Below are 18525 nucleotides of genomic sequence, written 5' to 3' on the forward strand. Positions count from 1 at the left end.
GGCGAGAGCACACATCCCCTAAAGTTAGTCCCTCTTCTCCAGGTGGTACCCCTATAGTCATTCCTCCAGATGCAGCTTCCCTGATCTGTGAAAGTGAGGAACAGCTTGGACTGGTGGCTCCGAGTAGACTCCTTATCAAGGGGAATTCCATTCCGAATTGCCTTATATATGATTCTAACAACCAATGCCAACCTGTCAGGCTGGGAGGCTCATTGCATCAGGTGTCTAGTACAGGACCAATGGTCTCTCCGTTGGAGAAAATAGTCCATAAATCATATGGAACTGTGAGTCATTTGACTAGCCTTAAGGTCGCTGGAGAAAGATCGGGAAGGCAAGACATTCAGAGTGATCTCGGACAATGCCATTGCAGTAGCATATGTAAACAGAAAAAGAGGCAACAAGTGTGTTTTGTTACATTTGGAGACTCAGATGTTGTTCAGGTGGGCGAAAGCTCACCTTCAAGCATTCTCCGCAACATGCAGGCCAACTTTCTCAGCAGACACACGTTAGACCTGGGAGAATGATTGCTGTCTTGAAGAGTGTTTGATTTCATTGGGCAATGATGGATTTGATAGCTTCAGTCAAAAATATGAAGGTGATTCACTTCTACAGCCGAAGAGACGAAGCACAGGGTTGCCTCATCGGCCATGGTATGTGGATCTAGTATGGTTTCAACAAGACAGATTCATCAAGCTACTGGTTCATACGGGGCTACACAGTCAGGGTCCAATCCAAATGGAGAACCTATATTGCTTTGGTCTTACGGTATTGAGCACTTTGCCTTAATATGCAGAGGATATTTGAAGGTAGTCATTTCTACTCTCCAAGGTGAAAAGCCTTCGACTGTTGAAGCCTATGCTAAAGCCTGTAAGGCTTTTCAGCTCTGGTGCACCAAAGATGATGTGGAACCTTTCAAGGCTCCAGTTTTGATGATTCTTGACTTTCTGTAGGCTGAACTAGAGAAAGGCCTGGCAGTTGCATCTCTCAAGGTGCAGGTGACAGGCCTCTCGTGCCTGAGTGGGAAAGGTTTCACTGGCATCTTATCCAGATGTGACCCAATTTTTGAAGGGGGCACTCATATTGCAGCCTCCGTTATGCCAGCCTTTTTCAAAGTGGAATCTTAACATCGTCCTGAAGGGACTTTTTAAGCCTCCATATGAGCCCACTCAAGAGGCTGGATCTCACAGTGAAGACAGTGTTTCTGGTGGTATTCAGCAAGAAGGGTTTTGGAATTGCAGGTTGTTTTGGCCTTTCACATCAACCAAGATGTCCGTCTACCTGTGTTTCAGTCTACAGGTTCGGCTAAAGAAACTAAAGTATTGCAGAGACTGGATGTACAGAGAGTTTTGCTCCACAATTTGGAATGGACCATTGACATTTCATCTTTCTGACCATCTTTTGTTCTACTAGTGGTCTTTATCATCTTTTGTTCTAACCAGCATGTCAAGATGAGGCAGACCAGCTTCCAAGGCATCTATTGCCAGATGGATTTGTATGGCAATCTCGTCGACATACGTTGCCTATGGCATAGAGCCACTTATTTCTCTCAAAGCTCATTCAACTAGAAGTATGGTGGCTTCCTGGGTGGAAACCATGACAGTGCCACCCAAAAAGATCTGTAGAGCAGCTAGTCTACTCTCCATATCTTTACCAGATTCTACAGACTGGACGTGGTGGCTCGGATTACGTGACTTTTGGGTCCTCGGTTTAGCGGGCAGGCTCATCTGTCCCACCCAGGCATCTGCCACTGCTTTGGTATATCATCTAAAGTACAGACTCCTATGTTTATGTAACAAAATGGAAGATTAGGTTCTTACCTGGATAATCTTCTTTCTGTTAATAGACACAATAGTCTGTACTACCTGTCCTGTCAGTTTTCAATGTGCCTACTTTCTGCCTTGGATAAATCTATAATCCAGAACTGGAGTTTTTCTTCTATCAGTTGGAAGTACAGTAATCATATATGACTAATAAAGCAATATGTTTGTTGAGTTCTTGAGCTCCATATGTATTTGTTGCACACAACAGGGTGGTTCATTGGTATATCTATGTTATTAGTTCATGCTAACTATTGTTCTTTTTCATGAGTTACAGAGCAGAACAGAAATGTACTATTGTTTTGGGGAAGTTCCCGGTGTCCCTCCTTCTGCATTCATCTGTTACAGTGGATATCAATTGCTTTGGTAAAACTGAAGAGGGCACTATACTCCACTGGTAAAGGAGGAGGAGCCGAGAGATGTGATTGACATCCTTCTGCAATAGTTCATGACCAGAGGTTATTCACCTAGAGTATAGACTTCTATGTGTATTAACAGAAAGAAGAACCTAATCTAGTATTATGTTACACCACCTTGTTTGATATTTTGAAAGATGATTAATCAAATAGATAAAATGTGAAACATTCAAAGCATCCTGCAGGGTCTGATGCTTCTGGCCGGATTGGTTCAAAAAGTTGGTAAAAGGCAAAGAAGTGGAAGCAAGGAAACCTTTTATTTTTTTATTTTATTCAAATTTTCATCATTATCATTTTACAACAATAAGAAAATAAGGATTTTTACATAGAAATTAAAGTTTAAACATAAGATATCCAAATCATTTCCTCAAGCCCACATTATTGGGAGAATATATCTTAATTAAACAGATACATCTATTATATAATCAAGATCAAAAAGAGCAAACAAATTATGGTGCTTACATAATTAAACTCCAATACTAAGTCAGATATCAGCCTTACTAGTTTCATGAAGTTGTAAAAATTGTTCCAAATGAGTAGAGTCCCAATACACATATTCACATTCTTTAAATTTAACTAAGCATTTACATGGAAACTTCAAATAAAATGTGGCTCCCAAAGCCAACACCCTTGGTTTCAAAGCTAAAAAAGCTTTTCTCCTCAATTGTGTGGTATGGGCCACATCTGGAAAAATCAACACATTATCTCCACAAAATTTCATTAGCTTATTCTGAAAATAAGCTTTCATTATTAAGGATTTATCTATCTCTGTAACACAAGTTATTAAAAGAGTAGATCTAGTTTGGATTACATCTTGAGAGTCTTCTAGAAAACCCGTTAAGTCAAACTCCATTTGCTCCAACTGTTCTACTCCCATAGCCAAAGGACTCTTTTTTTCTCTGTGGAATCTATCTATCTATCTATCTTCTATCTATATATATAAAATCTGAGGTATGTATGTGTGTATGTATGTATGTGTGTGTGTATGTGCCGCGATCACGCAAAAACGGCTTGACCGATTTGAACGAAACTTGGTATGCAGATCCCTCACTACCTGGGATGATATGTTCTGGGGGTCTCGCGGCACACCTGCACATGTGGGCGGAGCTACAAACAGAAAATCAGATTTCACCCATTCATGTCAATGGAAAAAATGTAAAAAGCTGCCAACGCAAAAACGGCTTGCCCGATTTGAACGAAACTTGGTATGCAGATCCCTCACTACCTGGGGTGATATGTTCTGGGGGTCTCGCTGCCCACCTGCACACATGGGCGGAGCTACAAACTGAAAATCAGATTTCACCCATTCATGTCAATGGCAAAAATGTAAAACGCTGCCACCGCAAAAACGTCTTGCCCGATTTGAACGAAACTTGGTATGCAGATCCCTCACTACCTGGGGTGATATGTTCTGGGGGTCTCGCGGCCCACCTGCACACGTGGGCGGAGCTACAACCTGAAAATCAGATTTCACCCATTCATGTCAATGGCAAAAATATAAACAGCTGCCAACGAAAAAACGGCTTGCCCTATTTGAACGCTACTTGGTATGCAGATCCCTCACTACCTGGGATGATATGTTCTGGGGGTCTCGTGGCCCACCTGCACACGTGGGCGGAGCTACAAACAGAAAATCAGATTTCACCCATTCATGTCAATGGTAAAAATGTAAAAAGCTGCCAACGAAAAAACGGCTTGCCCGATTTGAACGCTACTTGGTATGCAGATCCCTCACTACCTGGGGTGATATGTTCTGGGGGTCTCGCGGCCCTCCTGCACACGTGGGCGGAGCTACAAACAGAAAATCAGATTTCACCCATTCATGCCAATGGCAAAAATGTAAAAATCTGCCAACGCAAAAACGGCTTGCCCGATTTGAACTAAACTTGGTATGCAGATCCCTCACTACCTGGGGTGATATGTTCTGGGGGTCTCGCGGCCCACCTGCACACGTGGGCGGAGCTACAAACAGAAAATCTGATTTCACCCATTCATGTCAATGGAAAAATTGTAAAAAGCTGCCAACGCTAAAACGGCTTGCCCGATTTGAACGAAACTTGGTATGCAGATCCCTCACTACCTGGGGTGATATGTTCTGGGGGTCTCGCGGCCCTCCTGCACACGTGGGCAGAGCTACAAACAGAAAATCATATTTCACCCATTCATGTCAATGGCAAAAATGTAAAAAGCTGCCAACGCAAAAACGGCTTGCCCGATTTGAACTAAACTTGGTATGCAGATCCCTCATACCTGGGGTGATATGTTCTGGGGGTCTCGCGGCCCACCTGCACACGTGGGCGGAGCTACAAACAGAAAATCTGATTTCACCCATTCATGTCAATGGAAAAATTGTAAAAAGCTGCCAACGCAAAAACGGCTTGCCCGATTTGAACGAAACTTGCAAAACATCTTCCTTTTCAGTTTAAGAGCTTGCAAATTCCAGTGAGACTTGCATTCTCTATCACAATCAACAAATCATAGGGACAGACTATTACATACTGTGGAGTGGATTTAAGATCCCCCTGTTTTTCCCATGGTCAACTCTATGTTGCTTGCTCAAGGGTGGGTTCACCCAAGAATTTATATGTTCTTGCTCCTGGAGGTGAAACTAAAAATGTTGTTTATAATCAAGTTTTGTGTTAGTTGTATTGTATTCATTTTGTCAAATATTTCACATTATAATTTGAATATTGTCCTTTTTATAAAGCTGTAAAAAAATATTTTCATTCACCACTATAAAGTATCTTTATTTGAATCCATTTACAGTGTTATTGCTATAATTAAATACCCGTGCAACGCCGGAGCATCAGCTAGTATAATATAAATTTGTTAAGGGCAATTCCTCTGCGTTTGCCAATCCCAATACTTCTTTAAAATATTTCCGAATTAATATTTAAGTGGCAGATGAAATTTAATGTGGACAAATGCGAAGTGATGCATATTGGGAAGAATAACCCAAATCACAGTTAATGGATGCTAGAGTCCACCTTGGGGGTTAGTGCCCAAGAAAGGGATCTGGGTGTCATTGTAGACAATACAATGAAACCTTCTGCCCAATGTGTGGCGGCGGCCAAAAAAGCGAAGATGCTAGGATTTATTAAAAAAGGGATGGTTAACAAGGCTACAGATATTATAATGCTTCTGTATCGCTCCATGATGCAACCTCACCTGGAGTATTGCATTCAATTCTGGTCTCCTTATCTCAAGAAAGATATAGTGGCACTAGAAAGGTTCAAAGAAGAGTGACCAAGATGATAAAAAGGATGGAATTCCTCTCATATGAGGAAAGACTAAAAAAGTTAGGGCTTTTCAGCTTGGAAAAGAGAAGGCTGAAGGGAGTAGAACAGGTACAAGTGGATCGATTTTTTACTCCATCAAAAATTACAAAGACTAGGGGACACTCGATGAAACTGCAGGAAATACTTTTAAAACCAATAGGAGGAAATATTTTTTCACTCAGAGAATAGATAAGCTCTGGAACATGTTGCCAGAGGTTGTGGTAAAAGCAGATAGCGTAGCTGGTTTTAAGAAAGGTTTGGACAAATTCCTGGAGGAAAAGTCCATAGTCTGTTATTAAGACATGGGGGAAGCCTCTGCTTGCCCTGGATCGGTAGCATGGAATGTTGCTACTCTTTGGGTTTTGGCCAGGTACTAGTGACCTGGATTGGTTACCATGAGAATGGGCTTCTGGGCTTGATGGACCATTGATCTGACCCAGTAAAGCTATTTTTATGTTCTTAGAAGTTGAAAAAAAAATCCAGATCTCAGTATTTCTGGAAACATAATATTTTGTAGTAAGTTAACATGTTCCACCCTTTCTTCTGTATTTTGTTACACATTTTGTGAGAACCAGAAACCTGCCAAGTAAAAGTTTGTTTGCATTCTGCTTTTTGTCCTGGAAATGATTTTTGCTCTTTCATTTTCTTCTGTTACCCTCAGCTTAACATGCGTGATACCACATAGGAATGGAGTGAAGGTACCTGAATCCTTTGAGAAAGCCATGGCAGCTGAAACGAAGGCGGCAATGGAAGCCAAAGCTAAGGTAAAAACATGTGTCTGTTGATGGGAAACATCTGGACATATACAAGGGAAAACATTCTTCAGCCCTCAGTAAAAGGCACTTACCTGAGTTAAAATACTCCAAACTGGTCCATAGTACTAAATTTCTGTCCTATAAGCTTATATGGATACAATAACACCAAAATAACAGTACATTTTTAAAAATATACTGTACTCTTTCAAGTGTGGCAGAAAATGACCAGAAGCAGGTTGCACCTTATAAGCCAGGGATAGGCAACTCCAATCCTCAAGTGCCACAGTAGGTCTGCTTTTCAGAAAATCCACAATGAATATGCATGAAATAAATTTGCATGCACAATCTCATGCATATTCACTGTGGTTATCCTGAAATGCTGACCTACCTGTGGCACTCGAGGAATAGAATTGCCTATCCATGTTATAGGTTAACCAATTTATTGATGCATGAGCTCGTAAGGAGCAGTCACCTTGTCAACTGTCTGTTTTGTTGGTATTTTTTTTCTTGATTGCAAGCACAATTGTCTTATACAGTATTTCCATTTTTACAAGAACCTCTGCTAGCTCATGCTGAGGCAGCCTATTCTAGTTCAAATAGGTGTGTCATTCTGGACGAGCTGGTTATATCCCAGTGCTCACGAGTCTTACAGAAGGAATCCATTCCAGATTTTCTCTGAATCCCTCCTACTTCATAGAGGTCTCTGCTGCCCCCTACAGTTATTTCCTTCTGTACATGAGCCTGAAGGAGTATTTCTGATTGCTATGGTAATTTTGTTTCACATTATTTCTTCATATGAGAGCTCCCTTAGTTGAGGGTCCAGCTCTGCCTGCATGGAAGAGAAGCAGACTGATATCTGAAGCCGACAGATCAATCCCTTATGGTACCTGTTAGCCAGCCTGCAGAAGCCTTTTTGGAGCTCGGGGCAGGCCCCTGATAGCATTGCTCACCTACTGCTTGCAGGGGTTTGAGCGCAGGCTATCAAGCATCCATAGGGAGCTTAGCAGTATCTTGCAGGGTGCCAGCTGCATTTCACCTCTTTCCTCCCCTCCATTTTTATGCATCCGTGGGGGTTGGAGGCTCAGTCAGACACCGGTCAGACTGGCAGCCCAAAGATCTAACACTGAAGGATGTTCTGTTTGAGATAGTGATTTCTTCTCCCAGCTACCCTAAGCTGAAGCAGGTTGCAGCACATTGCCAGCACAGGTCACAGTGAGTAAGGCTGTTATAGCCTATGAGGAGAATCAGGTGTGTGTGGGGGGGTTGTCTGCAAATGGTGTTTTTGAAGGTTGATGGATGATCCCCCTCCTCTAAAATCCTAAAATCACTAGTTTTTAAATTTTATTTTACCGAGTTTGAGGTGTTTTTTTGGCGTCAAAAAGCTAATGCAGCAACAATCTTGGATTTCCCAATTTTTTCAGAGTTGCCCAGAAGCTTCTGATCACCTCGTTTTGCCTCAAAACTGGCAGAGATGGAATTCTCAGGCTCTTGACCCTAATTCATGTCAGTTTTGCATTAAATGAGTGCCTGAATAGCATCCTTGTGCTAAGTGCCATGCATCACATGAAGGGTGATGGGAGTAGCTGGATTAGACTCCCCTTTACTCTCTAGGGCCAAATAATGGGCAGGAAGCCCATTGGTTGGGGCAATTTTCATTTCTGGGCCCTGGAAAATTTTTCTTTCTGGGCCCTGGAATAGCAGTTGACCTAAGCGCAGGGGCATGGAGGCCATGGAATCCAAGAGACGCAAGCTGGAGTCCTCTACAGAAGACTCAGCACTGCCTAGTATGGCATTTTCTCTTGAATTCACCTGGCCCTTAATGGACTGTTTTGTGGGCTCCCCAGCAGGGCAACCAGAAAAAGCCAACAGGTGGAGGCCACAGTGAGAAGGTTGTTAGAGATTCAGGCCACAGCACCTGTGCCGCCTAAGACTTGAGCTTGGGCAGATACTCCATATACTTCATCGTGCCAAAGAAAGGCTCAGACAATTGGAGATCCATTACGGATCTTACTGATGTCAATGCAGTGCTTAAGGTTCCGTGCTTTTGCATGGAGACAGTTTGTTCTAGTGGCGGTGGCTCCAGGGGAATTCCTGGCCTCTCTGAATCTGACAGAGGCCTATTTGCATATTCCCATATTAACTATATTACCTGGTTCTTGGCCTTTCCCTTTGGCCTAGCGACTGCCCTTCATACTTTCACCAAGGTGATGGTGGTAGTAGTGGCCCACCTGCAAAAGATGGGCTTTCAAGTTCATCCATACTTGGACAACTGGCTGATCAGGGCTTCATCATTCGACAAAGGACAGCCTGGGTGGATAGTAAATTTCCAAAAGAGCCAGTTGACTCTGACTCAGTCCCTAGAATTTCTGGGTGTCTTGTTTGACATGGTGTATGACCGTGTCCATCTTGCAGAGGCATGCAGACATAAGCTTTGCTTTCAAATAATGAGCTTGCTAGCCAAACCTGCTTCATCAGCGTGACACTATTTCCAAGTGCTGAGTTCCATGGTGGCCACAATAGATGTGGTTCCCTGGATGAAAGCTCACGTGTCCTCTCCAAAGTGTGTTGCTATCACGTTGGTCTCCTCAGACGGGCTCTCTGCATACATCCTGGCCCTGGACACTGGAAGCCTGAGCCACTATGGACTGGTGTTTCCACCCTCAGTCATTAACCAAGAGCGTACCACTATACATAGCAGCCGAAGTGACACAGATGCCAGTCACTTCGGCTGGGGAGCTTACTCCAACCATCAGCCAATTCAAGATCATTGGTTGACTACCCAGAAAAAGTGATTTATCAACAGGCTAGAACTTTGAGCCATTTGATTGGTTTTACATAAGCCCTATGTCAATTGCCAGGGAGACTCCAAGAGTGCCCAGCTGTGTCTGGAAGCCCGCTTGCTATTCAGATGGGCAGAACTTTATCTTTAGGAATTCTCAGCGACACACATAGCGAGGAAGGTCAGTGTTCAAGCCAGTTTCCTCAACAGACACTGGATCTGGGCGAGTGAACGCTGTCTGTGTCAGCCTTCCAAACCATTGCTCACAGCTGGGGACACCTGATGTTCGACCTCATGACAATAGCACAAAACAGGTAGGCGGACAGATTCTTCAGTCAAAGATCCAAGCCCAAAAGCACGAGTCTGGTCCAGCCATGGCTGCAGAGCAAGCTATTGAATGTGTTCCCTCTGTAGCCCATGATAGGAAGGATCCTCCACAGGATCGCAAGCTATCAGGGAAAGGTTATTCTCGTGGCCCCAGAATGACTGTGCAGACCATGGTATGACCCTTGGGGTTAATTCCCACCCGCCCGCCCCAAGGCAGAGCGTTTTTGTTCAGCCAACCAAGAATAGGGCATCGCTTTGGTAGGATTTTTCTGTTCGTCTTTCTTTTTTTTTAACAGGTGTGAATACTTCTACAACTACATTATAACTGGGAAACATCGTGTCACCAAGGCTGCTGCTCAGGTTACAGCTTCTGTCTCTATATAGACAGAAAATGTTGCCCAGGCAGAGGGAGTGGTTCCATGTACAAGCTGTCTTTAGCTTGAATCCTTCATTAAGGAAGTAAAGGAACTGAGAGAGGAGGTGGCAAGACTGAGAGTATCCGTGAGAATGAAAGGAACATCAATGAAATGGTTCATGAGGTGTCAAAAGATTTCTAGCAGTGGGGAAGAAGAGGATGTGCTGAGGGAATACAGCTGGATTCAGATTAAGGAACCCTGCAAGATTGGTACTGTTATGCCACCAGCCGCCTTGGAAGTAGAGAAGATGAGAGCATCCCAGGGAGAGGAAGAACCAAAGCTTGAAACCCCTAAAATTGTTGAATTCATGACCACTAGGTGGTAAAAAGTAGTGGTTGTTAGCAATTCCTTTCTGAGGGATACAGAAGTGTCCATCTGCAGACCAAACATGGTGTCCCAGGAGGTATGGTGTCTAACTGGTGCTGAAATCCAAGATGTTACAGAGAGATTGCCAAGACTCATCAAGTCTGATGACTATTATCTGATGCTGCTCATCTAGATTGGCACTAATGATACTGCCAGGTACGCCTGCAAATATATCAAAAGTGACTTTGTGCTCTGGGAGAGAAGGTGAAGCAGTCAGGTGTACATGTGGTATTCTCATCCATCCTTCCTGTTGAGGGTAATGGCCAGGGCAGAGAAGCTCACATCCTGGAGATGAATGCGTAGCAATATGGATGGTGTCATCGAGAGCATTTTGGCTTCCTGGACCATGGGATGATTTTCCAAGGGCTGCTGAGCAGGGATGGTATACATCTATCAAAGAAGGGAAGAAGTGTCGTAGAATGCAGACTGGCTAATATACTGAAGAGAGCTTTAAACTAAAAGTGATGGGGCAGAGTGATCCAAGCCACTGGATGAGTATAAGCCCTCAGGTAAGTATATACATGGATGGGAAAAGGGGACAATGTTTGCAAAGCAGTATATACTAATGCTCAAAGTATAGGAAACAAAATTCTAGATCTAGCAGTGATGGAAGAAGATGAGTTGAATATAGTGGCGATTACAGCCACATGGTTCACAAAGAACCATGACTGGGATGTAGTTATACTGGGCTATAATCTGTTCAGGAAAGACAGAGTAGGAAGAAAAGTAAGGGGAGTAGCGTTATATGTGAAAGAACATATTAAAGCCACACAATTGCAGGATCTGCAGGCAAGAAAGATCAATTTGGAAAGAGGGAATGGTAAATATATGTACATTGGTATGATATACAGGGCTCCTTCACAGAAGGAAGAAGTTGACAGAAATTTAATAGAAGACATTCAGAATATATCTAAAAAAGGGGAAGTTTTACTATAAGTGATTTTAACATGCCAGATGTTTATTGGGGTCTTCTAGAAGTAGGGAGATCCTGGATTCTCTACAACGAGAACTGTTCCAGCAGTTGGTAATGAAACCCATGTGGGATGGGGGTCATGCTGGACTTAGTGCTTACAAATGGGGAAAGTGTTTCTGATGTTACAGTGGGTGATCATCTGGCATCCACGATTTAATATTAAGACAGGTATAGAGAGGGCTCATTCAAAAGTAAAGGTCTTTACAGTAGCATCCCTAACAATCCCTACAGTAGCTTTACAGTAGCATCCCTAACAATCTAAGTAGTAGGATTGTCTTGTTTAGGGCTCAAGACCACAGATCTCTGCTGGCATCTCTTCCGGACATAGCCAGATTTCTAAAAGGAGTACTGCATAGCAGACCTCCGGTAAAACCTCCTTTCCATTCTTGGGATCTTAACCAGGCTCCATTCGAACCTCTGAGGGAAGCATCCTTGATGGACCTGATCTTCAAAACGGTTTTTCTGAGGGCTATTACCTCAGCAAGATGGGTCTCAGCGTTGCAGGCTGTTTTCTTACAAAGAGCCTTTCCTTAAATTCACTGAAGCTGTAGTCTCTTTGCGCACTGTTTCTTCCTTCCTACCGAAGGTGGTTTTGGCATTCAATGTCAATCAAGAAGTCAGATTGCCAGCATTTCAAGAGAAAGGACCGGATTCTAAAGAAGTTGGATGTTATGAGGGTGTTTCTCTGATATCTCGGGTTCACCAAGTTCAGGCTATCTGATCATCTTGTTGTGCTCTCAAATCCACCTAGGTGCGGTGCACTGACTTCCAAGGACACAATTTCCAGATTAATTCATAGGGCCATTTTGTCAGCATACATTGTTTATAGAAAACAGTCCCCTGTTTCCGTAAAGGTGCATTCGATTAGAAGTGTGGCTTCATCATGAGCTAAAGCTAGGGCACTCTCACCTGAGGAAATTTGTGGGACACTGACTTGGTTCACTCTACATATATTTGTCAAGTTTTACAGAGTGGATGTGGCAGCAAGGAAGGACTCTGCCTTTGGGTCCTCAGTGTTACATGCTAACGCAGTGGTCCCACCCTAGATTTCTGAGACTGCTTATGCACATCCTGCTTGTCCAGAATGACACATCTATTGCACTAGAAAAAATGATTAGGTTCTTACTTTGCTAATATCTTTTCTAGTAAATAGGTGTGTCATTCTGGACCCCACCCTGTCATTTATTTCCTGCGCCTACCTACTATCTCACTCAGAATGTTCTTATTCAAACCCACAAGTTGGATGCCAGTCAGACCATAAGTGTATGAATTGTAGTCTATTGCTGGGATACTTTGGGGGTATTGTCTGAGCTCCATTAATGTTTCTATTTGACATGATTGTTTTGCCATTGTTCAATAGTTAACATGTTTGTTAAAATTTCAGAACATAACAGACTTGTCAGGGAGTTCCCTGTACCCCTGCTTCAAATCTGTTCTAGAAAGGTGCTTGCCTGCTTTGGAACTAACTGTAGGAGGCAGCAGAGCAATCAGTGGACAAAACAGCTCTCTGGGCAAAAGTTGCTTGCCCATAGACTGGCTGAAAAGGGTGGTGTGATCCACTTCCCTCTACCCGTGCTTGGCACCTCAACTATTTTCCCTACTTGCTCACTTCTTTCAATAGCCAGGAAAAGATTAGTTTATCAGCTCTTAACTAAAGGAAACTACTTAAGTTGGTTGACCTTCATACAGAAAAAAAAAGAAGGTAGTTGAACTGAGGAGAATATTCTTACCCATTCTTTTCTGGAATTAGTTCCAAACATTTTAAGCCATGTTAAAATTTACAATGAAGATATTCTTCCCCCCCCATTCTATAAATGGCGTTCAAAACTGCATACACAAATTTTGGGTGCAAGCCCAATTTGCACATGCAATTTAACTGAATATCAAGCCAGTTAGTGCCAATAATTCTATAATACTGAATACGTTTGAAGCGAATGTCCCTTTTCAGATGTGCTCTTAAAAATTTATGCATGCATCTTTATAGAATACTGACTTTTATTTAATATCTCACATATAGCATTCTATTTACAGTGGTACCTCGGTTTAAGAGTGCACCAGTTTGCGAGTGTTTTGCAAGACGAGCAAAACATTCGCAAAATCGGCGCCTCAGAAACCGAGCATAGCTCAATTTACGAGTGCCCCCCCACAATCGGGCACCCTCCCCCCCACAATCGGGTACCCCTCGGCCGCGATTGTGCACCCCCCCGCCGTGATTGTGCACCCCCCTCCCCGCCGCTGCTTACTGTCATCTGGGCACTGGCATGTCCTGCGCGTTGGTGCCGGTGCCGAAGATCGGCCGCCTCTTCTTGCTGGGCCTTGAGCATCTGCACATGCTCAAGGCCTGCAAGTTCACGGAGCATTCACTTCAGCTCTGTTCTCCCTTTTACATTCTATGCTTTCCCCTCACAATTTCTGGAACCTTTGACGTCAAAACTTCGACCCCACCCCTCCAGTGCGGGGAAGGCAAAAAACAGGATGAGAAAGTCCGTTGGTGAAGAAAAGATGAAGATCCTGTTCCTCTACTTCTTTTTTCTCACCGTTTTTTGGTGGGTTTTTTTTTTTTTTGAAAGCAATAAAATTGAAGACGGTGCAGTGGCTTCAAATAAAAAAATTAAAGAAGCTGGAGCACAGCTTCCCTTGATTAAACTCTGTCATGGAGGGGATACAACAGCCGAGGAAAATTAAGGTTGGAGGCTGAAGTGAACAAGTAGGCCCCACCGAGTCAAACGAAGACGAATTTAATTGTTTAAAAAAGAGATTGCTTTTTTTTCTTTTTTTTAATAAATCAACAGTAAAGAAAAAAAGAGGAAAAAACTGACAAAAAGTCAGAAAGCTGCGAGAGCGGGAAGGCAAGAAAAGTTAAACGATCGTTAAATGTGTCTTCTTAGCTTTGCGGAAATGAAAAAACTGACAGATCTCGCAACTTACATCGGGCGGGAAGGCACTCGTGCATGCGCAGTGCAGGTTATTGTGAACTTTCTAAAGACTTAAAGTGGTGATGCACTGTTGAAGATTCCTGGAATTTACAGGTGTGACAGTTGTCACCGATGATATGAAAACTGAGATTGTGAATGAATCAAAATTACGTGAATAAATTAAAATACAATATCTTCACATTGCATTGGAAACTCAGCCTTGAGGCCTTGTAATAAATAGATTTAGCTAGCTCACAGATTGTCTAAATTGCAGATTCTACATTTCAGCTAATGCTAGGAAGTTCAGAAGGTTGATTTTGTGACTCTTAAGAGACATAGATATATGCACCATTCTTCACATACATCCATGGGGATAAGGTTCTCAGAGGAACAGGAAATTTGGGTGTTTTACAGAGAATCTGTTTCTTATAGATTAGAAAATACAATACTAATTTGAAGGTCATACAGAAGTTAAGATGTGTCTGCAGGAAGTAGGGCTTTTACAGACATGATTGATAATATGGAGAGGTCAAAGATCAAGGGTGATTTAGGAAGAAAAGTGAAAACTTAACAGAATGGACTTTTAATGTTAACATTGACGTAAGGCATTTTTGGAAAGGAAGTCATGTGATCACTGTGTCATTCTAAAGCATGATAATTATTACAAATGATGTCACATAGGGTATAAATCTGTTTGCCTTGTTTTCTCTCTTTGAAAAGCACTGAAATTTTGAGGGCTTGCTCTTCCCAGACTAAGGGAGCTCTGTCAATAAAACATTTGTTTTTACATGACTTTTCCTCATCTGTTATTTGAATTCACAGAACGGAGTCTCTAGCCCAATCAAGTGGGAAAGAGAATCCGTTCTGGCAATTCTTTTGGCCTTGATGTTCAAGTCTCCAGCCTACTTGAACAGCATTTTTAAAGTGGTCCATACTGCTTGTCCTGGGATAACTCTTCTTTGAGAAGAAGCACCATCCCCCGAAGAAGTCAACTTAAAGAGAGACTCTCTTTGAGATCTAGAGGCAAAATGATTAAGTGACGAGAAAGTCATTTCAGGCTCCTGAGGACTAAAATTGACTGTAGACCTCCCTTCCCTTTTGGAATGAGGAAATACCAGAAGTAAAAACACTGGTTCCTCTGTAGAGGTGAAGACTCTTCTTTGAGAAGAAGTACCATCCTCCAAAGAAGTCGACTTAAAAAGAGACTCTCTTGGAGGTCTGGAGGCATAATGATTAAGTGAAGAGAAAGTCATTCTCAAAAAAGTTTTTTTTATTTTTTATGTAGTGGCCTCCTCCTCCCCTACAGCCACTCCCAACCTCCAGACGATGGAATAAAAGTGTAGCAAATGTTCATTAAGGAACAGATGTAGGGAAAAAAACTTAAAGCAAATGGATGTCTTCTAAAAGGTACTGTATAAACATTGATGGAACAGTGGAAGACATGTTGTAAGAAAAGAACACCTAGTTGATCCTGCTTTGAGAATAAAACAGTGGAAGGTTCTAATATAGCAGGAATCTAACTTACAGGCTTGTAAACTCCTGTTATATCACGCCATTTCATATATAATTGTATAGAAACAACAGGAAAGAGCCACCTTACGGGTACTATGCCCAATGGTGGAATACTGAAGTAGTCGCAAGTCGTTTGATGCATGTCAAGTTGCTTGCTGAATACCATGTGGAGGAATCTAACTTTACAGACTCTATACCCATGTTAGATTCCTCCTTTAGACCATGGATAAATGGATCCAGCCCGATACATTCTAGATAGGGGAAAGGATAAAGAGATGTAATGAAATTCCTGTAGACGTTGATAAGGAAGGTATCCCGCACAAGAAGGCAATTTCTGAACAAAATGCTTCACATAGCAGGAGATACAGAAATTGTGATCGCCAATATGGAGTACTGGTACAAGGGACAGCCAAATGTGCCCATAGTATACCTTTCACACGCTAATGGCATAGAGTTTCGATGGAGTAATTTTTTTTTTTTTAAATCAACTGTAGTGACTGGTCTCTACAAAGTCAAAGTTTCAAGGAGCCCCTGTAATAGTAAGGGGCATTTCCAAGCTCTGATGAAGAGAATATCCCTCTCGAATGACCTTTAGAATCCAGATGTGGTTATTAGTTTCCAAAGGGGATAATACAGTTGGAGCCGAGTCCGAGAGTTTGAGGAAGAGGCTGAGAAAGAGAAACAGCAGAGAAGCTCTTTTAAGAGGTTGATCACAATCCAAGACCTCCAAGTATTCAGCACTGGAGACAGAATCAGCTTCTAGGTCGAGTGGTAGCTCTTTGTGCAACTGCATAATAAACATAGTGACAAAAAGTCTTTCAGAAGATTTAGCTGTTGGTGGACAGTTGAGTGGAAACTTTGTTGTAGACTCAGAGAAAGACCTGAATTGAATCAGATTGTAAGCCCAAGAGAGATGAAGGCCTCAATGAAGAAATGCACTGAAAAGATTGATGTTTACTTTGAGACCAGTACCGGTCCGATGCTAGAAAGATGTATGATGCAAAGCTGTCGTTCTCTTCGAATAACGTGAGGGAGTGATGTTTTAGCTTTGAAGAATCCGAGGAAGAATGATGCTCATTGGATTGCCATTGAAGAACTAGACCGGTGGTGAGAGGATCAATACCTAGACATGGCCTGTCGATGTCACTCCGGAGAAGCCAGCTGCGGTACCGTAAGATCTGGTAGCCCTGTACTTAGGTTGAACCGGTACTGAGGGAGTTGATACTGGAGTTAGCTGTTTACAGGCATCACCCAAGTCCCTTCAGAACAGTGCATCGAACTGTACCCAGAAGGAAAGCACCGGTAACTCTGGCTTATCTACTGGTACCATCGGTGTCGTGGCTTGCCTCAAAGAGGGTGACCTTACTAAGGATGCACACCTCAAGGTTGAAGCAAGCCAGAAGGTGGTCGTTGCTGCTTGGCTGGCATTTACAGCTTTTAGATCTAGGATCAGTCTTCAATCTTCGGTACCTTTCTTGGACACTATGAAGTATATGGAGTATCTGCCACAGCCCGAGTCCTCTTCAAGAACTGGTTCTATAGCTTGAATGTCTAATAGTCTTTGCACCATCACTTGAATCCTGACCTCCTTTTCCAGCTGGTTGGCTGGAGAGTCGATAAACAGATCTGAAGGAGGGTGATAAAACTCTACCTAGAACCCAGAAGTACAAGGAAATTATTTCCCACTCTCTCCAGAATGCATACAGTCTCCACCAATGTTTGAGAGTGTGGCAGCTGACCTGGCATCATTGTGATTTCTTGGAGGCTGTGCTGACTTGAGACTCTGAGGGTTGCTGGGGTCTAGAGTTGCCAAACCACTGTCTTGACCCTGATAAGATCTCTGAGTGGAGGAACTGGCATAGACGTGGTGGGAAAGTTATGAGGAATGAAAACTACCTCTGCCTTCCCCAGCGGGTTGGCAAGGTCTCCTATTGGGCAGAGATTTGGGGCAGCAATCTGCCACACTGGCCATAATGTCGAGGCCCTTACCAAATAGCATTTGCCCTTTCAAGGATAGCCTGCTTAGGGTGGCTTTGGAGGCTGAATCACCCACCCACTGTCTGATCCAGAGCATGCGGTGGGCAGACACTGGATATAACCACAGCGTACAATATCCTCACTCTTTGGATTCAAGAATAGGATAGCAATAGGAGCTTCAAAGTCAAAAAAAAATAAAGACTAATTGACAACAGGAATTATTTTACTTATCGCTTTAATGCATTGTCTCTAACGTTAAAGCAATAAGTAAAAGACTGCCTGTTGTCAACTAGTCTTTATTTTTTTGTTGAATAATACAGAAGCAAATAGACAAGTTATATCATATCAGGAGGCAATGAGATGAGCCAAAGGCAGGCATATACTTTGGTTGTCTGAATCTTGATGACTTTGAAGCTCGTATTGCTAACCTATTTTTGAATCCAAAGAGTGAGGATATTGTACGCTGTGGTTGTTTCCATTTGGGCCTCACCTTTTTATCTTTTATTCTTGTTTAGCAGAAATTGGATATGCCAACACCCAGCTCATGACTCTGATGTCATAAAGAGCATATGCCACATAATCCACATCCTCCAGCACCGGTGGCAGGCATCCTCCTACCCGGATGGACTTCACCGTAACTTGGTATTGCAAGCACATGCCACAAATGAGGTTAGCGCTTCAAATTGCCTCTTAAACAACATGTCCACCTTGCGAGCCACAGCATCCTTTAACATCACTCCTCCCTCACTACGGAGGAAGGTACATTTCATTACCTGAGCCACCTTTTGACTGACTAAACAGCTGCTGAAGATCCATAGCCAGAGGCTAAAGTCTGACATAGTTTTGACTACCTTTAAGGAGCCTTTGGGAGGCTCCCATTATTTAGTGACCAGTAAAGTGATTTCCGGAAGCGAATGAAAAAAGGTGGTCTGAGCATTTGTGCCATGCATGACAGTGTACTGTGAAGTATATGGCCGCTGAGGGTCCAACTTCA

General features: G+C 42.8%; 1 pseudogene; it reads left to right on the top strand.

The window, feature by feature from the left end:
- The window catches only part of LOC117359014, a 59475-nt pseudogene that overhangs the window by 39309 nt on the left and 1641 nt on the right, over positions 1-18525 (top strand).

Source organism: Geotrypetes seraphini, chromosome 4, assembly GCF_902459505.1.
Source record: "Geotrypetes seraphini chromosome 4, aGeoSer1.1, whole genome shotgun sequence".
Lineage (NCBI taxonomy): Eukaryota > Metazoa > Chordata > Amphibia > Gymnophiona > Dermophiidae > Geotrypetes > Geotrypetes seraphini.